Genomic DNA, 22,672 nt, shown 5'->3' on the forward strand with positions numbered 1-22,672 from the left:
ACGACTTACCAAAATGATAGTCGTAAACCTGGTTCGTTTGCTAAAATAAAAATTTGAAGTGGTAGTATTTCTTCCTCATGTAAAAATTAGCTTCGATATGTAAATACCATTAATCTCACCTTTTTTTAATAAATATGACAACGTCTATAAATGGTGTTAAACTGGTTTATTATTTTGATATAACTTAAGTATCCTTTTCTTTAAACTGTTAAATACACAAAGTCACTGACTAGGTAACCATAAAACATGTCCATATCAACAACTATCCCATAATAATCACTTACATATATTAAAAACATTCTTCTTTTGTTAATATGAAATGAACATTCTACTAAGCATAGTGCATATGTATGAGTACTTTCTGCCCAAGGTACAGGTAAATATTACTCAAGCCAAAGTATTTTGTTGTATAAAATGTCGCTCGACAAAGGGACTGAATATAAAAGTCATGAGTAGGCTTGGCTTTTATCTTCAAGAACCACTGGTCCGTTAACATTAGTGTTCTTATATTACATATGTCCATCTTATTTTGATCGCACCTTGTATATCTATTCGTTACACTTTACATATATACATTAAACAAATCTTACATTTCATCAATATTTATCTTTAATTACATTAATTATATTTATTTCATTATTATTCACTATATTATCAATATATCTTCTTATTAAAAATATCGTCGCTCATTTAATTAGTCGTCGACGGGTGCGATTTCAAAAATCGTAAAGGACAAACGTGGGTTACAAATAGTTCGAGCGCATTATATAATAAATAAGTTAGATGTTGTATTTAAAGGTATACATCGTAGCACTAAGATGTTATAATAAAGAAGAATCTCATTCAAGGTAGTCGTTGAATAATTGATTTTATAGAATGGATCTTATTCTTAACATAATCTTTGACAATTAAGTTTTCAACACAAATCAATCTAATATAAATAATATTTGCTCTTAATCAATTATAAATCGAATTATAATTCCTCATTTTGCTTGTATAGCGAAGTTATGAAGATTGTTTTCATTATTGATATTTACACATAAACTTAAAAATGAAAATTCACAAGAATCTATAACTGATATGAATTTAACCTAATTTCATTGACGGTAATCATGTTACATTCGTACTTGCATACGATTCTAATAAAGTACATTGTACTGCACAATCATGATTAGGTTCTACATTGTGTTGTACATGTCTTTCATCGTGGTTCTGACTTTGATATGAAGTGCCATCTCTTGATCTCCAATTACGTCTATCCACATAGTTCGCTGTATTCCTGGAATTTCGCCAAATGTTTCGTCTATTTTGCAACCTATTTCGATTAGGGGATCTGACATAATAATTACCATGATTAGTTAGGTTAGGCGGATTCCCTACATAACTTTGCCTATTTTGCTCACTTTGATTGCTAGAGTATACTCGGCTTAGGTTAGGTTCTGTATTATTCACACTCCGAATATTTAAATTCCGAACAGGCACCAAATGATCTGAATTATTCTTATTTTTACCTATTCCTGATTGTGAATTCATGGCATGATATTGAGTTTCGTAGCATTGGACAAGCATCAATAAATGGCTGAAACTCATACACTGTGTGGAAAATAAGATCTGTTGCAGTTTAAATGGAAGCAAATTTCGAATCGATGCTATTATTCTCGATTCCGATTGCAAAGGATTAACGACCTTTAATTCGTTGTAGACATTTACAACAAACTCTACAAGAGATTTGTGCAATCGAGGATTGAAGTGTTGATTTCTAAGGGTGGCATCTCTATTTGCCAGCAAAAAGTCATTTTCATAATTTGCGATCAATGCCGCTTTGAATTCCTCATATGTACTAATATGATCACGTATTGCCTTAAACCATAAGGAACAAGGTGGGAGTAATACATGGGGTATTAATTTCATATATTGTGATCGATCGATAGACATTATATTACATTCGTCTTGGAATTTCTCTAAGAAAGAAGTAGCATTCTCATTACACTTACCACTGAATTTGCTCATAGCTCGAATTTCACACATCTTAACACTTAATTTTACCTTCCCTTTCTCATTCCTTGTTCTTGTTGAGTGATAGTTCCTATCCGTGACGTGCTGTGTCGTGACACCATCTAAGTTTCGCTCATCAGTACTCTTCGGATAACTTTCTTCTAGGATAATATCCTCATCAGATCCGGGCGAAGGCGAGATCATCTCTGGTGAGTGGGGCAACTCAAAGCGATCACTACCCAAGTTATTACGGAAAGTGTTGTCTTTAGCCTGTAACGTTCTAATCTCTTCCTGAATAGTGGCTAACAACTGTGTATTTACACGTATGTTATTAGAATTGTTGCTAACCTGGATCTTTTGCTGTTTAATGGAAGATTCTATTACTTCTAAATCTTTTTTTACTGCACTAAGTTCATGGTTTTGGTGATTGTGCCTTTCTTGACAATCATCGGATATCTTTTTTAACTTTTCCTCGAACTGTGAGGATATGTCGTTCACCACGTGAACAATTGTTTGTTTCGTTTCATCTGATTTCTGTTCTATCCGTCTACTTAATTCTTCATATTGCTTATTAGATTCGTCGAACTTCTGGTCCATTCGTCTACTTAATTCTTCATATTGCTTATTAGATTCGTCGAACTTCTGGTCCATTCGTCTACTTAATTCTTCATTCTGCTTGTTAGCTTGGTCAAACTTCTGTTCCATTTCGTTAAACTTCTGTTCCATGGTCGTGTTAGATTCGTTGAACTTCTGTTCCATTCGTCTACTTAATTCTTCATTTCGCTTGTTAGCTTCGTCAGACTTCTGCTCTATGGTCTGCTTTATCTCGGTAGACATTTGCATCATTTGTCGCTGTAAAGCTAACAAGAGTCGATCCTCTGATGACAAACCTGGTGTTACACTAGTTTCACCTTGGTCACTAGTATTTGATTCCTGCTGCATGGCTTCGTTGTCCATTTTTCTTATGATTACCTTACCACTTCGCAATATGGTTAAGTTCTTATTCATAAAAGTAAATTCAACCTTACTCTTCTTCTTCGGGAACTGAATTTACAAAGTCCCGGGTGAGGTAAACCAAATTTTTATAACGACTTACCAAAATGATAGTCGTAAACCTGGTTCGTTTGCTAAAATAAAAATTTGAAGTGGTAGTATTTCTTCCTCATGTAAAAATTAGCTTCGATATGTAAATACCATTAATCTCACCTTTTTTTAATAAATATGACAACGTCTATAAATGGTGTTAAACTGGTTTATTATTTTGATATAACTTAAGTATCCTTTTCTTTAAACTGTTAAATACACAAAGTCACTGACTAGGTAACCATAAAACATGTCCATATCAACAACTATCCCATAATAATCACTTACATATATTAAAAACATTCTTCTTTTGTTAATATGAAATGAACATTCTACTAAGCATAGTGCATATGTATGAGTACTTTCTGCCCAAGGTACAGGTAAATATTACTCAAGCCAAAGTATTTTGTTGTAACGTTCAGGAGAAACTGCTTAACCCATTTCTACACAAATGACTTTTTCGGAATATTTACAAATACACACCATGTTACATGGAGCGGGATGTCGCTGACCTTATCGTAGGCAGTGATACCAAATAACACTAAAAAAAAGCGTACCGTTTACTCTGACTTTTATTTCAGCTCCAGAGGTTCCGAAACGTCACGTCTACAAATGTCGGTTTTAAGGTAGAAACTATATATTTTAACTCTAGATGGGATTTGTGAATTCAATGTGTAAGGTACATTCAAATGTGCATACATCGGGATCGCTAGAAGACTTGGTATTTGTACTTCTCATATAAGATAGCTAGACATGCTTTATAGCGTTTTTCAATATTTGACCTACAAAGAGAAAAAACAGGAAGTAGAAATGGATGCGAATTACAAACTGTACTACAAGTATAAGATAAAGAAGAAGAGAACCATTCATTACCGTCTTTGTCACATAACTATAGGAAGAAACGTGAAATTTAGACAGAATATTTGTGGTCACAAAACCAAGGGATGAGGAAAAAAATATATACGGTACCGTAAGTAGAGTAAAGAGGAGTTCAAAATATTTCCCAGAATAATGCAGCTAACAAATCCCTGAAGTCAGAGCGATGAAGCTCGTTATATAAACTCTTTATTAAAAATGAGGGAAAACATGTTTTAGTGTTTTAAAAGAGAAAGAAAGAATTCCAAAATACTACAATTTCTTTTTTTGAAAGCGTAGACTGTGAGGATTCGCTAAAGTTGGAGATGTGAAATTCGGTATATAAAGCAACTAACTAATTAACTAACGAAATAAATAAATAAATGGAAATTTCAGCCTTTCGAAAATGTCGGAGTTGAAGGGAGAAAGAGCCATATTTCTAAAATATCAAGACTTTCCTTTCTTCAACGAGAAATTGTTCAATAGTATGGCTCACTGACGTTCAAATATTGAAACTCGGTGCACAAACTCTTAAAAAGAAAAGAAAATACGTGTTTTAGTGCTTTCAAGGACTTTTCTCCTGAGGAGAAAAGAAAGGGAATCTATAAAATCAGAATTTCCGTTTATTTATTCACGAAACGTCGAATGTAGTGATTTGGTTTGAATTGTGTAATGCGGTATACAAGCTTTTAAATAAAAATAAAAAGAAATGAATATTTTCCTTTTTGGAATTTCAGCCCCTAATGGGTAAAAGAGGGTCATTTCTTATATATATCCAAATTTCTTTTTATTCAGGAACTTCTGAATGCACGCCTTCGCTTAGGTTGAAATCGTTGAAATCGATGCATAAACTCTTAAATACAAATAATAGGATGCGTGCTTTTGCTGTTTAGAAAATTCCGCTCCGAAGTGGAATCATTTTCTACAATACATAAATCTCTCTTTTCTTTGATTTATTGAGAAATTGCCAATATGAGAAAGTTGAAGTTGTGACGATCACCATATAGATTCTTAAATAGAAATAAGAGAAAACGTGTTACAGCCTTTCCACTAATCCCTCTGCTAACAGTGAAAGAGGAAAATTACCTACAAATTGAAATTTTCCTTTATTTATTCATGAAGCGGCGGATGTGGCGATTTCTTTAAGTTGGAGATATGAATTACTTACCCGGAAAACCATATTTCATATGCAAGGTGAACTATAAACACTCACTGGTAATACTCAGTAGTGTTTGCTGAAACTTAATATACATAAATCAATACAAATAAATTAACACATATGCACGGAAGTTAAACTTAATATATATAAGTTAATTTGACAGGTAAAAAAAAAAAATGTCATCTTCATACATAAACTTGATCAGATGAAACAAATTTCATTATAATAACAAAAAGAAAAAACGCTTAAATACACTATTTTATAAATAGTTATAAGTTTAGTTTTACATAGGCTATATCACTACTGAGCTTTTCATTCTTACGCTATAGCATGAAATGCACATTCTACCAAGAAGCATATATAATGCACAAACAGTAATGTTTTACGTACCTAGTAATGGTTTATCAAAATAACAACACTGTTCCGTAAAACGCATCTATAGCGCCTCTGACATGAGTTATTACTAATAGCTACAATTATCCGGTTGACTCAATTGATCCAAATATTTACGTGTGAATTTTTGAACTTGGATGTTAAACGAAAATTACTTAAAGAAATAGGATATATATCATGTGGTAGTAGCGTCAGGCTTCCTGCAGTAGTACTTTATTTTGTGAAAGTCTTAGTGGATTTTCTGAAGTTACCTTTGATGTTGTCAAAAGATTATACTATATATTGACTTTTGAAACTGTGTAGCTATCGACACGAGCTTGCAGGTTTAATCATATTAACTTACGCAATTTTCAACAGATTCAATCATCTATAAGAAACCGCGGCTTGTTTGATGTATTACACTGCACAGATAGTATAAAATAACTAAGAACGTTATGTCTCATTTTCACCCACCACCTTCGAATATCGATATGTTATCTAAAACGTACCTGGAAGATCAAATCCCGGTCTCCGTCAGCATCAACAACCTTCTGCCAACGTTCCGAAAGGCCATGGGTTTAATTGCGTTGGTGGGCAGTGAAGCGAAGAAGGTATCAATTGCATTTTGCATCTCTACTAGGGGTTTGAACTGGCGTCCTCGAAAATGATTGCCCAAGGAATGAAAAAGGCGGTAATCGGACTATACAAAATCCGGGCAGGATGTTGGATGCAATAGTGTCTCCCATCCAAGGTGTAGAATGGTGTCCCGAGTCATTCTAGGTACGTGGGGCTTAGCGTTATGCTGTAATGGAGGATCACTTTGCGATTCAGAAGTACTGGCTCCAGAGTTTCGAGTTTTTCTTGAACACGGCTCAAATGCTGAGAGTACACAGTCGCATTGATGCTCTGACAGCTGCACAGTGGACAAAAATGGCAATCTAATAGGAAAGAAATCCAAAAACTGTTTTTAATGATTCGAATGTAATACATTTCGTGATGATGTCACATATGTCTTTTTGTTTTCAATGCCCTTGGTCATGAGAAATAAACAAAGGCTCAATTAGGACCCTCTAATATTGACCTTTCTGTTTGAATGTTTTATATGCTTTTAAAAGCTGCGTATCAGTGTTTCTTTTCAACTGTATACGATGGACGAAACTACATGAAAGAATACATTTTCTCACGTTATTATTTCTCATACATATATTTACAATGAATGTAGTTCATATACGATCATCACTTTAGCTTTAGTGTCTACAACATACATCAACTTTGTCTGCCCTGAAATAAACCTTAAAACGAAGCTTCTCTCTCTCTTTATGTAGTTATAATTGCAATGACACGGAATGGCACTGTGAATGTTACATAATGGTTTTGCTGAAGTGTTTACTTTTAAGTTGTGGAAATAAATATTTGCCCCTAACTGACCCTTTTCCTGATATTTCATTACAGATCCAACAATCTCCATCAGTGATGACTTCGGTGACACGACGTGAGCTGTTCAACTTACAAAACAACATTGAGGCCAAGGATGCATTTGGAACTTACGTCTGCAAGAAACTTGGAATAGAAAATGCTGCAGAGGACATGCTGATTTGTGCACATGTAGTTGTGCGGACATTCTATAATGATTTTAGCAAGTGATGGAAGAAATGTTCCGGAACAAAACACCGATTTCTTAAGGCGTATAGTGATTGGCTTGAAAAAACGTTAAAATTTTCTCCAAACGTTAGTCTTATTCGAATATTCAAGTAGTACACCTGGCCTGTCAACATCAAAGGTAGGAAGACACAAAAAAATATTTGGGCAATGTACAGAGAGAGGAAAGCAAATGAAAGTGAAGCCGTTAGTAGAATCACATAGCCAGGAATAAATAATGTACGCAGCAAAATATTCTCTCCAAACTTCGGGTGAGAGGAACGCGGCCTCCATTCTAAAAGAAGTTACACAAACCAGCCGTCAGCGAGCCACAAAAATTAAAAGAGCTTATAAATCCCCTGTACTTCCTCCAGTGCCATACAGGGGAGGAAGCGCTCACGTTTTACGTTGACATATTAAGGAAGCAACAATATAAAAACGTTCAGAGAGATGCCAAAGAAAGAAGATGCAACATTTACCCGCCATATTATGTTATCCAAGAAAAGAAACGTGAATGCTATTCTCCAACTGGCCGCATGACAATTACTGAAATCTCGGCAGAAGTGTCAATACAAGCGCTATTTGATTATACAGTTCAACGAATTGCATATATTCAAAGTGACCTGGTGCAACAAACTCGTCGTGGTGGTAAAATTACAAAACTTATCTGCAAATGGGGCTGTGATGGTAGTTCTGGCCGAAGTGAGTACATACAGACATTTACAAATAATATTGTTCAAAGTGATGCTAACATTTTTTTCAATGATACCGTTGCAGATTTATTGTGACCAAGAAGATAACAAAAGGCTGATATTGTGGTAAAACCCACGCCCTTCTTCAACAAGATTCTGTCGTCCAATCAAACTAATGTATAAGGAGACGAAAGAATTAGCAAGACAAGAAATATACATAATTAAACGACAAGTATCAGAACTTCACCCAACAACAGTGACTGTGAATGAAATGGACATATCTGTGGTAACACATATGGTGATGACTATGGTGGATGGAAAGATATGCAATATTTTGACAGACACTTTTCACAAAATTGCTGTGTGTGGTGCTCAGCCATCTAAAATGAACAATTTGGAGTTGGCAAACAAACAAATGGAACATAACCCGAAAAGTATCGTTTTGGCGTATCCGTGTTGCATGCCTGGATACGATTTTTCGAGTGTATTATCCACATTTCGTAAAGGCTTGAGGTTAGGGATGCTCACGAGACAAGATTTGAGACTGTCTCCTCTCGAAAATGTGCTGTAAAAGTGATGTCTCGACTCGAAAAATGTATATTTTTCTATTGGAAGAGCCGTGTCTCGACTCGAATTTTCTCAGGAAAATTCTGTCTCGACTTGTCTCGTGCGCATCCCTACTTGGGGTGAGAAAATGGCAAAAGAGAAGCTTACCTGACAAGAACGCCTATGAAACACGAAAACGGGATGTTACCCAACACTTACGCCAAATGATGGGTGTGCTCGTCGATAAACCTAAACCGGAAATAGCGGGTCCACGAATGACGGTAAGACAGCTCGGTTTTTCTTTTTTAAGAATGTTCAGTTGGCCTCGGTATTTACAGGTGCGGATAGTGAGCTTATCAAACGATTTTCAGTTATCTTAAAAGCAATTTCAAGTGGTTTACCTATCAACACAAGTGCTCTTCGCAAATACAGTCTCGATACCGTCAAACTTTATGTGCAACTGTATCCCTGGTTCTACATGCCAACAAGTGTTCATAAAATTCTAATGAATGGGGCGAACATAATTGAATGTGCTATTCTTCCGATTGGACAACTGTCTGAAGAGGCCCAAGAGGCGAAAGACAGAGACTTCAAGAGATTCAGGTCTGGTCATGCAAGGAAAACATCAATACAGGTGAACATGGAAGATGCTTTCAGTCTGTTACTTGTGTCATCAGATCCTTTGATTTCGTCTATGAGCTGCAAACGTTACAAGAGGGCAAGGTGTTTGTCCAATGAAGTTTTGAGTTCGATTAAGAATTCTTATAAATCGATCATAGTAGCACCAGTAGTGATGAAGACAATTGTGAAGACTTATATTTAGAGCAAGACTTCAGTATTAGTTGTGTTTTATGTTTTAATGCTACTACTTGTATAGTATTTCCTACTTGGCATAAGGTCAATTAAATAAATCATTTTATGTCTGTGAAGTGCATTACTATATTTACAGCAAGGTCCATTTGCTCAATTCGAGTGAACCTGAGATATTAGAACTGATTTTTTTTCTCAAGACATGGACTTTACCTTAGTTTGGTTTCATTTGTATTAATTGTTGAGTATATAATTTCTTCTTGATTAACGAGATGCTCAGAAATATGTTCCAAGAGTTGTACATTTCATAGGTTAGGTGTTTCTTCAGTGTGTTTCCTTGATACTTAAAGAGTATGAAGTTGAGTTTTACGTCTAGCCTATTAATTTCATTTGTTCATGTCTGTGTACAATGTTCATCGCGTAATTTATTGATAAGAATATATCACTATGTTCTTATTATTCTTTAGTAGCAGCCGTATATTATTCTTTAAATGTATTTTCAATGTCATATATAATAATCTAGTTTGGATTACTATGCCTGTATTACATTTGTGCCTACATTCATCTTTGTTCCATTACGTTTCTAATTACATGGAGTACGACAATAAAACAATTGCAATACGTTTGGCATAACTTCTGTCACTTTGTTGACTCAGAGAAAGACTTTCCATATATTTTCCAACACAATTCAAAATTCACCAGTAGTACAAGGTATTATGTTATGGTCGCAGTATAGGGCACTGTAGACGCGTAGATAAAATCATATATTCAATTGCGTACGAATTACATAATTGGTTTGTTGCCAGCCCATTTATTGTGCACATCAGACTTTTTCCCGGCTACATCCCTATTTTTGTCCACTGTGAACTGGTAGCAGTACCCGACCTTTGGTGTCGCGAGCAGTCCACCAAACATACAGGAAGATCTTTTTCTTTGCAGTGCTAGTTTAGACTGATTTGGAACCGGTTCATGGGACATTAACCAATGACGGCGGCGTGGAGCTTTGTACGGGATCCACTACTCGTCACATGTGAACACGCTGTCCAGAAATGGCTTCTTCCTCAGAACAGACAGCAAAGAAACACAGGTGTTTCCTCGGTTGTCTTCTGGCCCGAAGTCAAATGATGTGGGACCCATCGACCTAATTTGCAGTGCTTCCCAAGTTGATGGAGGTGCTGCCGAATGGCTATTCCACTTTCAATGAATTGTAATCCCAGTTCCTCACATGTGTGGCCACGGCTCACCTCAATTGCTACCTGAAGATCTTCATTTTGTACATATGTTCGTCTTCTGGCACGTGCTGGGTGGGTCTTTCAGTGTTTCGTCACCGTTCTTAAACTTGTTAAAGCACCACGGACTGTCAGCGTACTCAGGGCAGCCTCACCAAAAGCCTGGCATATACACGCCCTTATGACACTCTGTGGAAGTTCCGTGTTCACTCTGTTCTTACGCAGGTTTACAGTGTGACTCAACTGCCACAACCAGGTAGTATGTTTTATATACCCACATGAACAACTGACCTTTGCCTTATGATTTGCATTCAACTCACGATGTGAGGGCCAATTCAAAACACCTCTATAGAAACGACATAACTTTCTTTGTTACGCTTATAGCAAAGAAAATAAATATTCACTCTTACGCAAGTAGTGGCAGGTAAGAAATGCGCAATGTAAGCAAAAATATATATATATTGCGACTTTTACCACAATAGAATTTAAGGTATATGGTGGTGAAATTTACGGACTTCGAAGTATTTTTTACTGTTAACGTTATACTTTTCTCTATTTTCTCTTAGTATCATTTAATTTTCGATTTAATTTTGTATAGTGTAAATTTATTTCATATAACATAGCGATGTTTTCCTTTGTATCTTATTTATTGAGGTGTCCGATTGATACGCTCGTTTTCCTTCGAGCTTCATGTATGACTTATCGATGAAAATAAAATGATTACATTATTTAACTTAGAATGTAATGGCAAATAGTTCACATTGTATGAATCTAGTTCACAGCAGTCATGTTCACATAATTTATATCTAAAGGGCGAAGTTTAGGAAATATCTTTTTTTTTTTTTTTTTTTTTTGGTATCGCGGACAAAATATCCATCACATATACACAATATTACACTTCGTTATGAAACAAAAATGGTAATTTTTAAGTGAATAGTTTTCATATTTTCCCAAATATTTTTTGTTGTTTTTACTATCAGTGATTTTTTCGTCAGTCTTGGTGCGTTTTCATATCATTTTAATTATTTTCTTATTCTTTTCATTTTAACATGCGCAATACTATGCAAGGAAGTAAACAGGTTTTGCAGATGATAATTTAACAGCAAAACAAGATGTGAACCACAGGTATTACTCCTTGTGTTATCAGTACAACAGTGGTGTGTTGGAACTAGATGTAAGGTAAGCGGAAAAAACATGAGTTTTCAATTTCATTAAATATTTCCATAATTGTGCATGTAAAGAATTCTGACGTATAAAATTTTTACTTTTTCAACGGTTTGTATCTTGGCGGAAAGGGGTAATGCGACTAGGAAGTCCCCCATGCCCCAAATATGTTCGTGATTTTGACTTTACGGTTTTTCATATACAGTTTGTTAATTAAAAACAATAATTAAACGGCTGACATGGAGGCAAAATCTCTACCTTTGCAGTAACACGTAGGACATGAAAACATACCTCGCTATATTATAGCTGGAGCTGCAAAGCTCACTTTATGCTGCATGATTTGCTGTATTTGTCTTAATCACTTATTTTATTTGGCTATTTTCATATAAAATCAAACTTAAGTATTTGAACTGAAGAAGCTACTTTATTTCTTCTGGTATCGCAGACACGATGCCGATCATTTGGTATATTTGTAGTATTCATTTAAAATTACAGTTGCTTTATTTAATCGTCATTTTCATAATTTTTAAATTATTTTTTGAAGTTTCTAGAACATTTTTTTCATGTCTTTGAGGAAATTTTATAGATTATACAGAGCGAACCCGGAAAGCGAGCGGAGCGAGCGTGCAGAAAGTCGTGACATCAAAAGAACAGAAAAAAGTCTTCTCGCATTTTGTCGAATTCCGCGTCATGCACGCCGGTATGTGCATATCTTTCTGTTTCGTTCCAGTGGTCAGGACTCGAATTTCGATTACAAGTTAGCACCCCTGTTATCCTTACACGACGCGGAATTCGACAACTTGCGAGAGGACTTTTTGTCTTCCTTTGATGTCACGAATCATTTCCCGGAGTTCGTTCCCATCTTTCAGGTTCATTTAGGTGATGAATTTCCGCCCGCTATTTATATCGATGTTTGTGCACATTAAAAATTTGTGGGCTACTTCATAAAATTTTCTTACATCGCCTTTTTTTCTTAACATAATATTCTAAGATATTCTGGAGTCTTATTCACTTGACACATGTTTAAACACAGCGTACTGATTGATTATATACCGGCAAATTTATGGCATAAATGAATATAGTGAAAGTAAATACCAATCTGCTGTATGTGGTTACAAAATTTGTCCTAGCTGCCGCTTAACAATGTGTCTGTTAAGAAAGCTATGTGTAAGGATAAACTAAGATTTTCTCATAAATTCGGTGTGTATTATTACAGAAGTTCACCAAACATTTATTCTCCCTCTTCCGTGTTCATTTTATCCAACATTAGAAAAATTCAGCTATAACTCAATTGGAAGTATTAACGGCATGTCTCCGTTATGTTTACTACAAATTGCAAGATTTGTCAGTAGGAAAGGTTTAAAGAAAACTTAACTAAGTTTCTTCAGGCTATCGGCCAGGGAAAGATATTTAACTCCGACGTTTCGAATTCATTCATTCATTTTGAGGGATTGTTAAAGAGAACAAATATACATTAACACACACACACACACACACACACACACACATATATATATATATATATATATATATCTAGTGGTATGGTACACAAATGTATTTTATAATTCTTTGGAAAACATATTTCCAGCGCTAATGCATATATGATCATTTAAAATCAAGATACCACCTCACATTCAAGTTTAAATTTATGCTACGAGCTATTACATAGATCTAATATCATTTTCCCGATGATTTTGAAGTAAGGGGATCTGTTTCATTTATTTATGAAATTTGATGTAGAAAAGGAATTACTTCTAATTCACTGTACATAGATTTTGATAAAATGTGTTTAACATCTAGGGTTTCTATGAAATACATTAGAATGTCAAATCAAAGTTCTAAGCCATTTTGAAAGAAACTTTCTGCGACGTACTTAAATGCTCCTTGGTACAGTACATAGTGTCCAATTCACTGACTACGTAGACACTACACCTTAACCTTTAGTTCTCTTTTAATACAACTTCAAACACAAAGCAAACAGACATCCTTTGTCATGTGCTAATAGAAAACTCACAAGCCCAAAACACCTAAATGGTTTTCTTTGGGTATAATCGCCACTGCCCGTCTTGACTCCTCTCTCTTGATTCCACTAGTTTTGAAAATTAAAATTCATCGAATTAAAATTTAGTCAACATTTTCTATGTAATTTAAACTCCCACTATGAATTAGAATCCGCAGATAAAGTTCTGGACCCTCCCCAAAAACAATTTGTGGGTACGTGCCTATCAATCACTTGTGAATCATTTAACAAGGTAAGTTTATTTTAAAAAACAAATAATACTCTCAGGAAAGCAATAATAAACATCAAATTAAATAAATTACAACAGAAAAAATTAACGCCAAAATTTCCATGCTAATGAGGAAAATGCATTTAATCGAGCTTGTACAACAACCCATTCCACAAATTATTAAATACATTACTTGAATACCTTAAGTTCCTAAAGTATTAATTTACAGAAACAATATTGCACTGATTTAATAAATAATTTGATTTCCACAGTCTCCACACTATTGACAATTTTTTTGCCACCTTGCCGGAAAATCATACAAATACTTATGTAATGTCTATCTTGGCAACAGTTTCCGTCCAACTGCACTGACCAACAAATGACACACGAAAACCATTCTAGTCGCACGATTGCCAGGTCATATTTCTCTTTCCACCGAACGGCATGTCGATTTAAAATGCGCCTTTGCTGACGACTGCAGAAATGGTTACAACATTTTAAATTCTGTAAAATAAGAATACATTAAGACTCGGAACTATATTTGAACCCCAGTAGACTTGAACATCGCCTAAAAGTTGTCGCTTAATATCAAAGGAGTACGGATACAAACTTCTTTATAAGAACAAAAAACCGTGAAAATCTAGTTGGTTAAAGCAAGCTAATGACAATTTCAAATTTCGTACCTAGCTATTTTTTTTACAAATAGTACATTTTGAGGAAGAAATTTACATGGCATTGTTGAAGGAACTGAATTACAAATATATTTCAATTTTTGAGCAATTAGTGTCCTTGATTTGAAAAATATTAACTGGAGACAGCATTTTTCCTCTATTTTGAGAACTGTCCGGATATATATATATAGTGACCAGTTTTTTCTTTTGTTGAAGAAGGACAACCTGATAGTCGATTGCGTTAAAATCCATTGTCGCTGATGTGATACGATTATGGCTTTCCTTGCTATTCTGTCGCAGAAAGTATTGCATTAGGTTCTATGATGGTATTTATAAAACTGTCATTATACACTGTCTTCCAGGTATGTTCTGCCAGTCTTGATTCTTCGAATTGCTGGTGTTCGTGTTAGGATTTAGATTTCTGGGTTTTTAGCATCTATGTCCATTTTGCCTGTCCGTTTGATGAAAGACGTCCCTCGGCGAGCACACTATCCTGGGATTAAAGGAAGAGGCCTGGGACCTATAAGGTAGGTACCACCCCGACATTTGCCTAGTGTGAATGGGGAAAATCTCATTCAGGACGGCTGGCCTGAAACAGGTTTTTACACTTTCTCGACCGAGTGTTCCCATCAGGAATCGAGCCCCGGGGCGCTCGCACTGAAGGCGACAGCGTTAGCGTTTACGCTACCCGGGGCCAATGAAGTCTATATAGCTGTTTTCCTTTTTGCATCGTTATTCTATGGTAACTTCAGTCTGCTCTAGGTACAATATACATTCAGATGGAATACAATATACTACAGGAGAGCGTGGATGGTTTTCACTGGTTTGAATAACGATCTGATGTTAGCTGGAGGTTTGTGAATAACTCTTACGTAATATTTGGCAAGTATTCTTCTTAGCTTACCAGAGGTGCGGCCGATGAAGTGTAGTGCTGTAGTCCTAGCAATAGAGAACTTTCAATCTTTACTCTTGGATCACTTTGTATCAGGAAATAATGATCCTCTTTATGGCCATGTTGACGACTGTAATAACCGTTTTCGTATAGGTCGATCGCAGGCGGGTGAATATCTTTTGTAAAATTTCTTGAGTGACATAGGAAACTGCTTCGTCAAGTAGATTTAACATTATAACATGTTGGGACATTTCATGACAACTGCTTGCATTGAGCGAAATATCCGTATAGGTTAACTTTGTATATACACTGTGTCCTGAAGTTCCGTCAGTTTTTCGGCGGAAAGAAACATGACGAAAAAGCAGAAATTAATTTCTCTCTAATCCCATAATGATTTTGATCTAAAGGTGACAACTGTTAAGAAATTCCATAAAATCCTGTAGTGTTTCAGGTGCAACTATCGTGATAGAAAATATATCTTCGTACTAAAAAAAAAAAAAAGCTTAAGCATCGTTGCATCAAGCTTTATGTTTAATGCATTTTATGTAGAAGTTGGCAATGGCTGCAGAGGGAGAAGACCCCATAGCTATTCCATGCTTTTGTTCAAAGCAAAATCTGCTATACAAAAAGAACGTGAAGGTCACTGTATGGTGCGGTAAAAAAAATGCAGTAACAAAAAGTATCATGCTTAATTCGATGGGACAAATTAATGGTGAAAAATGGATTTTACAGAGTACCGTGATATTAATTACGTATACCCTGCCTTGACCAGATGAACTCTGAATACCTTTAGAACTTGTGATTTATAGGTAAAGTTGCATTGATCGTTGCTGGATAATTTGTAACTGTTATTGCTATAAATATATTGTTTTGTTCGGAAACTTTGACGAGAGCCGACTAAATGTTGCACTCAATAACAATATACTAATTTATAAGATGCGTGTAAAATTCCATCGCATGAAATGACTTTTCTTGCTCATGAAATGTTTCTTTCATGTCCGACCTTTATGTCATGAAGGTTAAAGATGATGGCGATAATGAGAAATCAATGAAAACGCTGAGATAAAGTGGTATAAGACAAGAGAATCCCGACAAAAGATATACACCATAAATCCCGCTTGAGGCAATATCATTTTTGCAGAAGACTCTCATAGTACTGTGTTAAATGATCACCAGAACATAGCAACTCATATATTCTTGTTTCAGACAAGCTAGTGTTTGATCTCACATGCTATAGCAGAAGGTTCAGTCCAAGATTAGAGAAAAAGCGAGATAGTGATTGTAGGTATATGACTGGTTGTTTCCTATGTGGTCATTACAAGCTACCTTTAGAACATATTATATTTGGAGATAGCTTTCTTATTTATTGTGTACAGAAATAATATCTTTTAGCATTACTGTTCTTTCTATTAGTCAACGTTCTGCAATTTCCCAAGTACATGCTTTTAATAATAATATATTGAGGCAATCAAAAGGTTATTATAATTGTTGTTTTCTTTTTTAGTTCTTTCTTCATGTTGATGTAAAGTTTATCATATTGAGTGGCAAGCTAGTAGTTTTAAATAGACGGAGGTGGTATTTATGTTTCTGTAAATTATTATAATTAAGAAGTGCACAATGAATCATTTCCACAGTCTCGGCTTTTGTCTGTTAATAGCAGAAAACACTATATTTCCTAATATTAGTACAGTTAATAGTTTGTTTTCACTCCCCAGTTATCCTCAGACTACTGCCATTAAGTATTTTTATTTATCAAGTAATATAAATCTCTGTTTTCAATTAACAAAGCTAAAATTATACGTATCATATTTATCTTAGCCGCCGAGAACTAGTTTGTTTGCAACCAGGTAGCTCAACGGGAAAGGAAATGACGTTTTCAGGACCAGCGTATTTTAATTTCTTCTCTTATTTCGCCCTCCAATTTCTGCGCTCCCAAATCTTTTCAACCTAGGCACATGCCTAGCGTACCTAAGCGGAAAAGCGACCCTGATGCCAAGTAAAATAAGAAACAGAGACACTGCATTAGTGGCGGATCCAGGGGGATCGCTCCTTCCCAGGAGAGGTAACTTTTCTTTAATTTTCTATATAAATGAAACCCATTCCAGAATTCGGAGCTCTTAAAAGTAGCTCTAAGTACCAGTATTGCAACCCCTTCCCCGAGAAGTCCGTCCGGGATCCGCTTCTGCACTGCAAACTAGTGATCGGCAAATCCCGGGAAGATAAGGGATGAGAATTTTTCAGAAATTTATGTACAATCACAAAGAAAATTGCATTCTAATACTATATGATTTGAAAATTAAATTCGTACTTTTTATCATAGTATATTATTACTGTTGCCCACCGAGGATTTTTAAAATAAATATTGTGAACGGTATTATGTTATTTTGTTAAAATTTTATTATATTTACCCAGTACGCATAAATGTACATTTACTTACAAGTTTTATGTAAGTAAATATGCGGATAAAGTTATATAGTAAGTTCACATACTTTTACACCGCTAAAAAACTTGACTCTAGTACTATTATTATAATCATATCACATTTTTTAATGTTATGAACACATTAGGTTGGGTAACTGTCAGAAGGCACATGTCTCACCATTTCATCAACATTTAAGCGTACATATTTATGTTCACAATATTTGCAAGATGCCGACTTGTCTTTATAAGTTTGCACGTAACATTGCCACAAACGAACTTTCTTCCTACCTATTTCTCGAAATTTCATGCGTTAACTCACGTGTAAGAGAAGTCCGAGCACCTCTTCAGAAATTGGGTAAGGGACAGGAAACAGACTAACGTCTATTACTAACGGTGGTTCGGGCTGTATAAATAGCACTTCATCTCTATTTCTACATAATTTCTAATTTACTTTACAAAATGGTTCCTTTTCATCATTTGTAAATTAGTACTTTGCTATTTTAGTGCAAATCAGGGTTGGCAGAAACCTTGGTTTTTATTGAAAAAAAGAAAAAACCCGGTTTTATTGGTTTAAACCAGACTTTCTTGGTTTAAACGATTTACTCTATGTATTTATATTAGATATGGACAGAAATTAGTTTGTTTCGCCTTCGTGTTATTATGCAACAAGGTTATGCTGGAAGGGGTTACATAAGCTTAAAGCGGAATCCAAACCGCTTCTCGACTAACATCCAAGAGAAATTGTCCATTTGGACACGAAACCGGGACTAATTGGTCACAAATGCGATTGCCGACTCACTCACGAAAGACTCCTGATAAAAATACGTTGTACTGATCTTTACATAGAGGTACTTGTTAATGTAATTGTCAAGAGTAATTTCAAAAGGACAAAAACAGTTACACAAGTAGAAGTACATACATATCGGGAAACTCCCGCTTTAGCCATTGGGAAAATTCTGTTATTACTCTAAATGTATTTGTATGAAAAAATTTTAAGGTCAACATATCATAATCACTACGCTAAAACTGAGGTATTAAATTACAAATTTGGTATGTAGATATCATTCAATAAAATTAAAACGAAGTCAAATTCTAGTTGATGTCTGAAGCTACGTAGAGCAGTTGATAAATTTTGCCAATTTCTATCAATAAGAGGCAAGCTTGGCTTCTTTATAAAAGAACAAGCATTCATTCAGGTAGAAATATATAATTTGGTTTCATTTCATATGCTTAGGCTTAACATCCTTATGAAATATCAAGGTTATCACGGAGAAGACTTTCGCTTAAAGGGACACCTCGAATCGCTACTTGGTTTACACTTGAAAGATGGGTTGTGGTTCGACCGAGAATTGAACACTGGTCCCCTTGATTAAAAGCCGAAAAGTAGATAAACGTAATGCGGATGGTTTGATATGTGGAAACGTCACCATTAAGTTCACACGATTTAAAGCATTTTTTTCGTTCTTTGGGGGGGATTAAACCAGCTTTTTTTTTAAAAAAAAAAAAAAAAAAAAAACAGCTACTTTAAACCATTTTGATCTAAACCAGCCAAGCCTGGTGCAAATGCTAATGGAACTCAAACAATCATATTATAAATTAGTTACAGAAAGTACAGTCAACGAATTTTAATCTTTTTAACCTCAAATTATTTAAAACCTGGAAGTAATTCATAATAAATTAAAATAAAGGAATGAAGTCATATGGCTTTTATCATTTGGATTATAAAGTAAAGAAATGGAAACATTCCTTCCGGGGACTTTATATGCCAGGGACAAAACCCGGGTGTATCCCCATTTTTTTATTTTCCTTCCCAGCGGGAATATTACCACTGCCCATCACTATGCAGAACGTTCTTATCTGATTGAAGAATGTATAATATAGATCCTTCATTCCTACTCCATATTCCTTCATTATTACTTTTCTTACACTCATATCTTTTGTATACCTTAATGACTTACAGACTACACTGTACGGTACAGATATACTGTACGGGTGCATATATTTTTAAAAATTACAAAATAAATTTGTAATAGTATTTTAATGGACGATTATATAAGTGATCGAAATATGTTGCGTTCTTTCTTGTAGGATGCATTTCAACATAGAAATAGATTATGCAAACCATAACCTATTAAGCATGGATTTATCCATAAGGTATCTATGAAGCACAATATGGAGATAACGTTGATTCAAGGTATGCGAAGTTGAAGACAGAATATGAAATTAAAAACATAAACTATGGAAGTGCTGGTGAAGTAGGAAGTGTACAGTGAAATATTATTTATTGTGCTTATACTGGAATCGTGAATAGCGACAGAGATGCCTTATAGCGTTCCTGCTGGATCAGTAATAGCGGATATGTCGTATATTTATTTATTTATAATAGGTTTCATATACAGCACTAGGCCATTTTACACTGAGACATTTTAACAATAATGTAACATAACAATAAAATAACAATTTGAAATCAAAATAGTACAGTACAATGGCAACATTATAAAGTTTATTTATATATGATTTGAAGGTATGCTCATTTGAAAAAACGTCAACAGTTTCTGGTAACTTATTATACGTGCTAACAATTCGGTTTAGAAGGGACCTTTGTACAATATTAACTCTCGCAGCACGAGTGTAAAAGAGATTACTAGATCGTGTTATTCTAGTGGGTACGCAAAAATTGATCTGACTTAATAATTGTTCACTATGTCCATTTACAATTTTATGCAAAAATATTAGATCAGAAATTTTGTTTCTCACTAGGGGAGGTTTGATATTGAGAAATGTTAAAACATCATTTTTAGGAAGTGATCGACAATGAGGTACTCGGTAGGATACAATGACTAAAAAGAAATTAATTACAGAATTTAATTTTTTGAGACGAGTAGTGCAGGTCATAAACCAGATAGGAGAACAGTACTCAATAGTGGGAGCAACATATGACTTATAGAACAAGCTTAAGGAATTAGGTTTTTTATTTCAGTGAAGCGATAAAAGAGTCCTAGTTTTCTCATAGCAGTACAAAATATTGTGCTTATATGATCCACAAAAGTAAGCTTACTGTCAATGATAACAGCAAGATCTCTGAAAGAGGTGACAGGATTTATGTTCTGATGACCAATTTTGTAGATGTAAAATATTGCGTTTGATTGTGTACAAATATCGAATAGTAACTTATTGCGCCTTCCGAGATCCACTGAATTGAACTAATTACATTCGTACTTTAGTGATAATCTGGCACAAGATGGTTAGTTATGTTTTAAAATCCCTCATGAAGTAAATCTGCACCGAGGAGTGCAAGTTGTGACTGAAAATGATCTGCAGTTTTACTATAGGGACCCACAGATTGTAAAATGTACAGAAAAAATTGAATGAGTATTTAATTTACCTATTCGACGTCGAGAACAAAACCCAGCCGAACCCTGCGGGGCTTCTAGCTCGTTCCTGCTACTACTACTCATACTATGGATCGGTGTAGTAGAGCTACATGGAAAAGGAGTTTATGAGGTACAGTCCGCAGCTAAAAACCTGCAACATGAGCATGTAAGTTTATTGTGGAACTACGCCTAACAGCGCAGGGAAGCAACAGAACGTCTAAGTGGCACGAATAACGCCATGAGAAACCTCGGCGTCCTCCCGTGCAAAAGACTGCGTCGTTTCATAACAAATTTACATGCTCATGTTGCAGTTTTTTTCTTTTGCTTCGGACTGTACATACAGTCGATTCAGTGAATGCAAAATATATGTTCAATGAATTTATGTGTGAATCTTTACAATACATCTGCACCTTCTGTGGCTCTGATATAACACATTTCACTGTCTTTAGAATAATAGTGTCATTAATTTTGTATCTTCCACATAAAATATATGTTCGAGGAGAAAGAAGAAATACAATGAAAATTGTTTGCTCATAAAAGAACGAATTATTAATTTGTGTTTTGTGACTTCTTCACCATTACCACTTGACTATATTTTGGGATTTGTTCTCCTTAAAGGTATGGTGCATGCAAAATAATGCCTTCACCTGATAGGTATGTTGCATGCAAAGTAATCCCTAACTAGTTATTCTTAACATATAACCCATATATTTTTGACAAAGTCGACCATCAGTACCTTCAAAAATTCTAATTGGTAGCAGATGTTGCATTCCTTGATGTATGTTAATATTACGAAGGGAATCGCTAAATATTCATTTTTAACCGTCTACCGAGATGTTGTATAATAACCACATTTGAATTTTTATGAGCCTACATTCCCACGCTACAGACTATACTTTGAAAAGCATGTGCTAGGTGGTCATGATTCACAAAGCCTAATCTGCAGTAAATGGCGGCTCACCTACATGTACCTGTTTTCAACATTGTTCTGCTGTTTACTTTAATATACGTTACCTAGAACTCTGCTCTTTCATTTCCACTGTTCAGCCATAACTGTTAATTACAAATTTCTTTATGTACATGGTTCTCTTGGTCTTCAGTAGATACGTATTCGTCTGTATTGTATTACTTCGCAAAATAACTGCTTTCCAAGTGATCCGTGTTACAAAACACGCACTATTTAGAAATAACGAAAATAGTGCATTCCCCAGCTCATGTTCCCAATCACTACTACAGCAACACCCTACTACAGTAGGCCTATTATCTAAATAATCTCTTGGTGGAAATTTTCGGGCCAAACCCGTGGCAAACACAGGTCTTTTCTGTTCTGTTGCTTACTTGCCGGCAAACACAGGTCTTGTAGACCATTATCGATCAAATAGGTAGGTGCACCGGCTCATTAGTCATATGTGCTACTATTGCAAAAATGGTCAAATGTGTACCTCAAAGAGAGGATTTATGATTCAAAAGCAAAATGGAATAAAATACAGGACACAATTGGGAAAAGGACACAAGTCGGGAAAAGAGTCAAAATCGGGAAGGG

The 22,672-nt window shown here is 35.1% G+C and overlaps 1 protein-coding gene across 1 annotated transcript in view; it reads right to left on the minus strand.

Annotated features, from left to right (window-relative positions):
• The window catches only part of LOC145670536 (uncharacterized), a 43,821-nt gene extending 21,353 nt beyond the window's left edge, over window positions 1-22,468 (minus strand). Inside the window, exon 1 of the mRNA XM_081739327.1 lies at window positions 22,144-22,468. The gene's annotated coding sequence lies outside the window, so the exon portion shown is untranslated. The remainder of the gene's footprint in view (window positions 1-22,143) is intronic.
• Window positions 22,469-22,672: the final 204 nt, after the last annotated feature.

Source organism: Thermobia domestica, chromosome 14 (genome assembly GCF_964235325.1).
Source record: "Thermobia domestica chromosome 14, izTheDome1.hap1.1, whole genome shotgun sequence".
Taxonomy (NCBI): Eukaryota; Metazoa; Arthropoda; class Insecta; order Zygentoma; family Lepismatidae; genus Thermobia; species Thermobia domestica.